The sequence below is a fragment of the Olea europaea genome, unplaced genomic scaffold (assembly GCF_002742605.1).
Source record: "Olea europaea var. sylvestris unplaced genomic scaffold, O_europaea_v1 scaffold1443, whole genome shotgun sequence".
NCBI lineage: Eukaryota > Viridiplantae > Streptophyta > Magnoliopsida > Lamiales > Oleaceae > Olea > Olea europaea.
The window spans coordinates 28,045-37,898 of NW_019231973.1; the positions used below are offsets into that span (position 1 = coordinate 28,045).

The window sequence follows — 9,854 nt, forward strand, 5'->3', positions numbered from 1 at the left end:
TGCTCGATAGAGGTGTAAATCAATGAGTAGACCTGTGTAATTATTTGAACTCCAATAAGTTCAAGATATTTATTGTGTAATTCATTACCAGTTCAGAGCTTTTACTTCTAATTTTGTTATGTAATATCTATATATTTTTCTTTGCAGAAAGCATCATCAGCAAACATAGTGAATAGATCGAAGAAGAAGTACAATCATCGTACTGGTTCACGTCCTTTCTCTTACATAGTGGAAAAGATGGTCGAGGTAGTGAATTTATTTGGTTATCAACATGATATAAATAAATAATTTTGCTACGTATTTGAATATAATAATTGAAACAAGCATTTTTTTCTTATTAGGATGGTTCGAAGTTTCTCGAAGTCGACACATTTGAGTTCGCTTAAGTTGTGAAGAACAGGTGTTGGACTTGTAATGCAGCTAAAACTCAACATGTAAGAAATACTCAACATTATAAAATTGTTTTCTTTATCGTGTTTTATCTACCATCTTATACACAAAATATATATTACAAGGTTAGATTTAAAAAATGCTAGAAAATTATAATTAGATTAAGTAGTATGATAATTTTTGTATGTTATTCATGGGGCTATTTTGGAAACGGACACTATCATGGTCCAAATGTTTCTGTGAGATGATTATATTTCTTAGCTTGTGCAATATCTCTTGTGTACAATTGTGCTATCTCTTGCAAACTTTGATTTTATGGATTGTTTTAGATATTTTGTTGGTTGTGTTTGTAGGATGAGATGTTTGTCAAAAAGCATGAATATCTTATAGAGAGGGCAAAGGAACAGTAACTTTCCAAAGAGATTCCTTTGGAGGAGATATCGATAGATGACCTTGATGTCGGAATTAATATCATGATGTCCGTTTTAGGTACAAAGCCTGGGCGTCAAATTATTGAGTTAGGAGATGGTCGCATTCGAGACATTGGGATATCTTCTTCCAATGTACACAATTTGGAGAAGGAGTTGGAAGCAGAACGTGTTGCTCGAAAGGTAGCCAATGCAGCTCGAGTAAACATGGAGCAAAATATGCAAAACAAGCTAAAAGTTGTTGAGCAACAATTCAATTCTACATTACAATCTTGGCATTATTCTATTAACCAACTATGTGATAAAGTTCTTGACTTTATTGTACCACCATTTGTACCATTGTCAATAGAGAATAATGGTAATGAGAAAGATAATGCTATCAAGGATGAAGAGAATAACTTCGGTGAGAATCAGCACATGTCTAATTCATGAGAATGAAGAGTCATGTTTTTTATTTGCATAACAATAGATATATAGCATGTTTGCTCTGCTTATTTTAACTTTAGATCATACTTGGTTAACGTCATTTATTCGTGTTTTGATGAAATATTTTGGATTCAATGTTGATTGACAGTACATTTTAATTGATTTATTATGATTTTTGTATCTTTATATTATTTTGAATGAAGTTAGAAAAAAATAGCTTAATATAAATAAAAAATAAAAAATTTAGAAATAGTTTAATTTTTCCCTACAAATTCTTTTTAATAGCCTACAAATATTATTTTCCCACTAAAAATTATTTGCAGAAAAATAGGGTTCAACCTACAAAATAATGTGTTCCATGTTATCACAAACTTTTAATTGTAGGGAAAGATGTTTATATCTTGGCCTACAAATAGATTTTTCACACAAAATATTATTTGTGGGGACAAACAAGATTTAGCCTACAAGATAATTTGTAGGGACAAGCGAAATCGCTTCGTGTGTAGAAGTAACTTTAGCAGACAAATTGCTTTGTTGGAGAAAAACTTAGGCGACGAATTGTATTCGTTTCCAAAGGGTTCTTAGGAAAAATCTTAGCCCACAAACTTCAAACATTTGTCGTCTTATACCTATCCCCTCGATGTTTGCCTCATAAACGTGCCTACAGATTTTTTCGTCTGCAAAGGTATTTCCCCACAAATAAGAGTCTTTCCCTACAAATAAATTTTGTAGAGAAAATATAAAATTCTACAGTTAGTTTCTAGTGTCTTTTGCTCGAGATTTTGCCCATTGTATGATAAAATTGTAGGTGAAGGTGGCGGCTTTTTCTTGGTCTTGCTCTTCTGGGATAAGATATTTGTTTGGGCGTGTATCACGGATTACATTTTCTGTATCATTCTTTTTTTTTTCAGGAAGTTTTCCACCTAATCCCTTTTTGTATAGGTTTTAATGTTATGTCCACTTATTTTTCACATTACAAATCAATGGGGTAAAATGATTTGAATAAATTTATCTATTATCTGTCTAAATTTATTAGTAAATTGTTCTCATTTTTTTCAATTAAAAAGTGATCAGACGATTGTGTAAGGGACAAACCTCTTGAGACAAAGTTCCAAAAAGGGGCGTTCTTTATTGGCGGTGACTTTACAATCGGAAATTAAAAACAGAATGCCTCCAAAGGGTGCAAGAACACGAGTTACTGAAAGGAGTGTTTAAATCTAAGTTAAGAAATTTAAAATTACATGTTCTCTGTTCGAGAGTTTTGGATTCGGTCCCTTTGCTCTATGTCTTTCCTTCCTTTTATACTCCCTGGATGATCTCTTTGTGATCAATCGCCTAAAAACTGCTGGATCGTTCTATAACTGCCCACTTTCCTCGTAATGGCCAACTTGTTATGGAACTACCTTTTCTAACTGCTGCCATTACTCTTTGTCGTTCAACCGTCTTCAATTAAGTTCCTTGAACCGTGAAACGTGATAGGGCTGCTTTAATAACTGCTTTGATAACTGCACTTCTTGATAACCACAACATTTCGTGTTTGCTAAGACCTTGGGCAACTCGAAGGTTTGGGCGAGAATAGAGTAACAGCTCTGGGCGACTGTATGGCACTCCATTCGCTCAAATTCTGGGCGACTTGCAAACTTGGGCGATGGTGTTACCGCGTTCTTGGGCCTCCCTATTTGGGCATTCATCTTGAATTGTTTGATTGGGCTTTGTTCTTTGGGCTATCTGATTTGGGGATCCTCCAATTGGGCTTTATTCTTTGGGCCGTTCGATTTGGGCTGAATTTTTTATGTGTCAACGATTACCCCCCAATATGGCAGAATTAATACCAATTATTAAATTTTTCCATATTCACTTTATGTTTCCAGCAACATTCGAAATTTTCAATAATTTCAATCATTGTTTTCTTCCATAGTTTGAAAAGGTGCGACGTTTTGCAAACCCTTATAACCCCCAAACATGTCATTTCACTGCACCATTAAATCACGCCTCACTTTTTCGCATTTGTCTTCCACGATTTACTGTTCATCTTTTTGCTTTCCTACTACGTAACTCTGAAAAAACTTCGTTTCATCCCTAATGGCTACTTCACAATCTCAATCTGGCGACTCCTTTAGTTTTGATGACTTTCAGAAACTTTTGAGTCGTCCATACATAACTCCAAACTTTCTCGCGCCCACCAATGTCGAACTCAATGAGTTCTACCTAGGTCCTTTCTTCAACAATGCAGAGGCAGTCGAACAGGCGGGGGTGGGCCAGCTGTTTCCTTATACTCAAGGCCCTCCATTTCTAAACTCTCTGCCGCTGGGGCCACTTCGCGAAAGAGGTATTCGCACTTGGCCCAAATCTGACGTAGTTTTCCGTAGGTGGCATGCTCGCCTTGTGGACCATGGTCCTACTAAGACACTTTTTGATAATGCTAGAATTTCTGATTTGTTAAAAATCTCTATTCAATTCCCTACTTTTGATTCAGCACTTTTTTCGATCGCTCTAAGTTTTTGGTCTTCTGAATATAATACCTTTGTTTTCCCTCTTGACCCCATGTCTATTACTTTAAGGGATGTTGGGGCCCTAGTGAATCTACCACCTTTGGGTGATACCATTTTTCCTGGTATCTTGGTTTCTGGTAGCGCCCTAAAGTTTGGTAGAAACTACACCGAGTCTTATTCAAGCCTACAAGCCCTTCATAACCATTCGAGCGCTGAGCCTTCCCATACTGAGCGAGTGACTTTTCTTTTGGTTTGACTTTGTAAATATGTTTTGTGTGTGCCAAGCAAAAAGTTCTCCCTAAGCTATTTACCCATAGCATACGAATTAGCGCGTGGCAGACCTCTGAATTTATGTTCTTTCTTTTTGGCTGCCCTCTATTGAGGCATGACTTCTCTTCAAACTCAATTGAAGAATGGTGCATCACCCACTGGCAGTGGACCTCTTTGGTTCACTCAAATGTGGTTGAGATCCTATTTTCCGTTGCTTAGTGCTCCATTAATTTCTCGTCCTTCTGCTAGCTGTTATGGGCTAGCCATTGAGCCCCTGGCTCCTGTAAATATGTCTAGAAGGGATATTTTTTCATTCTTTTATTCTTTGGATTCAATCCCTTCATTCTTTCTTTTTCCTCCCTTTTTGACTCCAGACTATGTGTATTCTCCCTCTACTATAGACCGCGCGAGTACCTCTCTGCTCATTTGGATTCAGTTCTTGACCGGGAGGGAGTTATTTCATGATATTTTGACTGGGACCAATGCCAAGGCAGGGGTAGAAATATATGCTCCCCAATTTTTTGCTCGCCAACTTGGTTTCGGCTAAACCTGGCATGTTCCTCCTTGCTATTCAAGGAACTTGATTGACCGCTTCCATATTATCAATAAGGCGGAGGCAGAGGTTATAAATGCTCGCAATCTTCTTTTGATGAGCCATTTTTCATTAGCCCCTTTCAATTCTAGCCATGCCATCCATCCCCTTTTTGAACTGCTCTGGCCGTCAGTGAAGCGCAGATTGTTTGCGATTGATGCTAATCGTGCCTTTCATTCACTGGACTAGCCGAGCATTTCTTCCCCTCCTTCTGTTTTAGTCACTCCTTTGTCCATCCGGAGTCCTTCTCCTCCTCGTCGCGCTAAACAGTCTGCTCGTCCATCTTCTTCTCTCCCTGCCAAGCCTATTGCAGCCAAAAGTGCCCCAAGCCGCAAACGGCCAGCCTCAGCATCTCCCATTCTGGAGGATGATGTTGATAATGATGATGATACCCCTCTTATCATCAGGAGGAAGATAATTAAATTGGTTTACTCACAAGCATACTTTTCCATACTTGAAACTTTTCTGTGTGCTGATAATTTATTTGGACTTCTCAGAAAAGTTCAGTCTCTCCTTTAAAAGTTTTGGTATCGGCAGCTCCTGCTCCATCATCTTCCGCTGAGGCTGCTTCATCCAAACCAGCTGATGAAGGGACTACGCTTAAAGAGACATCTTCAGTCCCAGAATCCTTATCACAACCAATGGATGAGCCACCTTCTTCCCAGGACGTCAACCCCCCAAACATCGAAGTAGAAGGTAATTCAGTTTTTTGATGCTTTACATTTACTTATGCTATTGGTTTCTGATTTGTTGCTTTTGAGTTCTGCAGATGCTCCTATGAGTTTGCCCATTGTGGCAACATCTTCTCGCTCAGACAAGGGGAAGTCCTCGCGAATGGTGGAGCCACAGGTGGCAGCCTTGACTGAGGATATGCCATCTTCCAATATTATTGATGAGGTAATATTTGCTTCACTTTTATTTCCATCTTGTTCGTTGTAGTGAGAATCTTCAGTATTGGCAATTTTTCTTGCAGGATGCTGATAAGATTGTGCGTTCCATCCAAGACCTGTTCGCTTCTTGGGGGCAAATCAAGACATCTCGCCCTGCTCCATCTGGTCGTTCTGCTACTTCTTCAGAGGAAGATTTGAAGTTCCTCAAGCAGTCGATATTTGAATACGTGTTTTTCATGGATATGGACATTGGTAAGGCTAGTGTTACCAGACATAAGGATAAACTTGAACATTTGAATGCGAAGTTGGAGCAAGCATTGACACTTCCGTCGCTCAATCTTTCTGCCGATTTTAAAGCGACGTTGAAAGTTGTCCATTCCAAGGTCCTTTCCTTGCTGGCCAAGAATGCTGAACTGAAGGCCAAAAGTACTCAATATCTTCGTGTCATATCTGAAAAAGAGTCTTTGCGTCTGGAGATCAACAAGGCTGAGGACGAGTTGAAAGAAATCTCTTCCGAAGTCATGATTGAAGACTCTTTGATGGTTAGTTTGGCTGCTCAGATGAAGGAACTTCAAGCCAAAATGGACGACTGAAAGGCGAGAATGACTGCTAAAAAGTACAACGCCTCCCAGGAAATTGAGCGAACTAAGTCTTTGGTCGAGCAGTACAAGAAGCTGGAAGTTGATGATGATGTCGTGGCCGAATTGAACATCACTTCCTCTCGGCAGAACGAGAATTGGGAAAAACTTAGGGAACGAATTCGTTCAGAATAGGGTGGATTATAATTAAGACATATGACGCCTTAACTTTTCTTTTTATAATTTCGCATTTGATTTTCCCTTTGTAACCTTGTTCATCATTAATGAACATATATGTTAACTCCTTGTGTATTTATTTGACGTTTGTCTTTTAATCGCCAATTCTTCAAGCATTTAACTGCTTTATGTTAAAAATCTTGCACATTTTCTCTTGATATTTCCACCTCTTTTTCTCAAGATTTTGGGCTACTTAATTCCATTTACTAGGCAGAATGTGGCTACTCATATTCTGTCTCTTCATCTCCATCCTCCTATAAATGTACGTATGCTTCGCACTTTCCATCTTCCATCTTCATTTTTATTTTCTTCTTCGAAACCAATTTGTTGCCATTGTTTTCCATTCTGACAATCAATCCAAAACTTTCGTTTTCTATAAAAATGGATTGTTTGGTCCGCCCATTTTACTATTTGCCTTGATGTCACGTTTGGTATGGGAGGTATAGGAAATATTTTTTTGCCAGCGGCAAAGTTTTTCCCATCAAAGTTCTTCCCATCGTCTCTTATCCTTTACAAGGAGTTCGATGATAGAAGGCAATTTTTGGGATGCTTGCGGGCCACCTTACTTGCTGAGAGTGCTTCTCAGCCTCTTTGCCCGCCATTGCAGCGATGCATTTAGGAAGGCGGTGCGAGGCCAGTCCACCCTCTTACTCGGCGATCGATCGGGAGATTAGCTTACTTTTAACTGTAGTTTGTAGAGCATCTATTATTTGTATCTTGCAACTTTGTAATGAACGTTTGATAATAAAGGACTTTATTCGAACGTATTTCGCTCTGACCTTGTTATCTTTTAATCGTTCAACATGTTTTGATTACGCTTTTATCTGTTCACATTCCCATAAAGAAGGAACATATTTTTTTAAATATTTGCTGTTAATGAATCTCACGTGCTTAGTGCCATCTAAATCTTCCAAATGATACGCTCCATTGGGCAACACACTGTTTATTTTGTATGGTCCTTCCCAATTGGTGATGTTCTATAAGCCCACAAGACCTTATTCAGACATTCGTGCCACTTTCTGGCATTTTCATCTATCATCTTTCTGATGATATTTTTTAGAATCTTATTAGAAGATTCTGCTTATCCGTTGGATTGAACGTAATATGGTGTGGAGTTTACTAATTTAACCCTAAACTCGCTCAAAAATTTGTTCACTTGATCCCCATTCAAAGATGTTCAGTGATCTACCATCAACGTTTGTGGAATTCCAAACCTAAAAATGATGTGATCACGGATAAACTCTATGACATTCTTTTGGGTGATCTCTTTTAAAGGTACCGCCTCTACCCACTTGGTGAAATAGTCGGTTGCAACTATAATAAAAGTATGTTGCTTGGACGATGGGGGATAAATCTTCCCTATCAGGTCTATCGCCCAACCCTTGAACGGTCAAGGTTTAATAATAGGTGCCATCTCTCGTGCTGGCGCCCTTTGTATTGGACCATGCTTTTGGCATGCTAAACAACTCTTTGCATACTGAACGCATAATTCTCCCATCTTTGGCAAAAAATATCCACTCCTAATAATTAACCATCTCATCCTTTGGCCAGCTTGATGAGCTCCACATATCCCTTTGTGCAACTCAGCCATGATCGTCGTGGCTTCTTGCAAACTTACACACTTTAGCAATACACCATCAGAGCGTTTCTTAAACAACTCTTCATCTATTAGTGTATAGTTCAGCAAACACAGCTTCATTTTCTTACTAATCCCTCCATAAGGTTTTTTAAGGAACCTTTTAATCTCTATTCTCCAATCCATTGCATTTCCATCTTGTATGCAGTGAAGTTCAATCTTTCTCGCCCTTCTTTGAGTCACGGGCAATATGGTTCTATACTCACAAGTAGACTTCCAATTCAAAATCTTTGAGTACCCCGAGGCCATTTGGGCTAACTCATTTGCCACGCTGTTATATATTCTATTAACGCATTGAAGTTCTACTTGGTCGAATTCTTCTAACAATTCTTGGGCGATCTCATATTGACTTATAATGGAATCACTTTGGCATTTAAAATCACCAATCAATTAGTGGATTACCAATTGAGAATCGCCCCTAACGATCACATTTCTTACTCCCATATCTATCATTAGTTCTAGGCCTACGATTAAGGCTTCATATTCGGCCTGATTGTTGGTACACATTTTGTCTAAAGTGAATGCGAACTTATAGCAAATCCCTAAAGGATTAATCAATGCTACAAATCCCTAAAGGATTAATCAATGCTACTCCTACTCCTACACCTTTAGAGGTTTTTGACCCATCGAAATATAACACTCAAGGTTTTAGCTCGAACAAATTAATTTCTAATTCAATTTCTTCAAGCATGTCAAGGCATGGATGATCGGCTAGAAAGTTAGCCAAAGCCTGATTTTTGACTGCCTTTTGAGGTATATATTGTATCTCGAATTCTGATAAAGCTAATGTCCAAAGACCTACCATTTGGTGTAAAATAGGGCGCGAGAACATATACTTAACTAAATTTACTTTAGAAATTAAATAAACGATTACGGGCCGTAAATAAGCCCTTAATTTTGTACATGTGAAATACAATGCAAGACATAATTTTTCGATAGTAGAGTAATTACATTCACATTTTGTTAACCGTCTACTTAAGTAGTAAATTACCCTTTCTTTACCAAATTGATCTTCCTGTGTGACCATTTCAGCTATTGATTCTTTTTCAACCGATACATATACTTTCATTGGCCGTCCTTGGATTGGTGACACCAACACTGGTGGACTTGATAAATATGTCTTCAGGCTTTCAAAAGCCTTTTGATGTTCTTCTTTCCAGACGAATTCGTCCTGATTTTTCAACTTTAAGAGCGGCAAAAAGACTTTAGTTCGCTCTGCACAGTTAGAAATAAAGCGTCTTAAAAAGTTTACTTAGCCTAGAAACCTTTGCAATTCTTTTTTATTGTTAGGTGGTTTGTCCTCTAAAATGACCTTCGCTTTATTTTTATCAAGTTCAATCCCTCTCCTGTGTACTAAGAAATCAAGAAAATTCCCTGCATTAACACCAAATGCACATTTCAAGGGATTCAACTTTAGCTTATATTACTTCATTCGCTCAAACGAATATCTTAACTGTTCGAAATGGTCCTCTTCTTTAATGGACTTGACTACTATGTCATCTACATACAATTCAACAAACTTGCCTATCATATCATGAAAGATTAAATTCATTGCCCTTTGATAAGTTGCCCCTGTATTTTTTAGGCCGAAAGGCATAACCGTCCATTCAAAACATCCAAGAGACCCAGTGCATCTAAAGGCAGTTTTGTGTATGTCTTCTTCAGCTATATAAATTCGATTGTATCTTGAATACCCATCCATGAAAGAATACATGACATGTCCGGCAGTCGAGTCTACTAAAGAATCTACCGTGGGCATTGGATACTCATCTTTGGGTGTAGCTATGTTTAAATTCCTAAAGTCTATACATACCCTTAGTTTACCATTCTTTTTTAGTACTGGCACGATATTGGACAACCATTCGACATATCTGGCTGTTCTAATAAAACCTGCTTTCAATAATCGCTCTATCTC

General features: G+C 38.1%; 1 protein-coding gene and 1 long non-coding RNA gene across 4 annotated transcripts in view; one reads left to right on the plus strand and one right to left on the minus strand.

Moving 5' to 3' along the window:
- LOC111376069 (cytochrome P450 81E8-like) overlaps window positions 1-2,082 on the minus strand; it is a 5,562-nt gene extending 3,480 nt beyond the window's left edge. For all 3 annotated transcript variants that reach the window (XM_022998997.1, XM_022998995.1, XM_022998996.1), the window contains exon 1: window positions 1,988-2,082. The gene's annotated coding sequence lies outside the window, so the exon portion shown is untranslated. The remainder of the gene's footprint in view (window positions 1-1,987) is intronic.
- Window positions 43-1,142, plus strand: LOC111376070. Its single transcript, XR_002699402.1, has 3 exons — window positions 43-246; window positions 342-434; window positions 744-1,142. It is a non-coding gene; the product is annotated as an uncharacterized LOC111376070 (long non-coding RNA).
- Window positions 2,083-9,854: the final 7,772 nt, after the last annotated feature.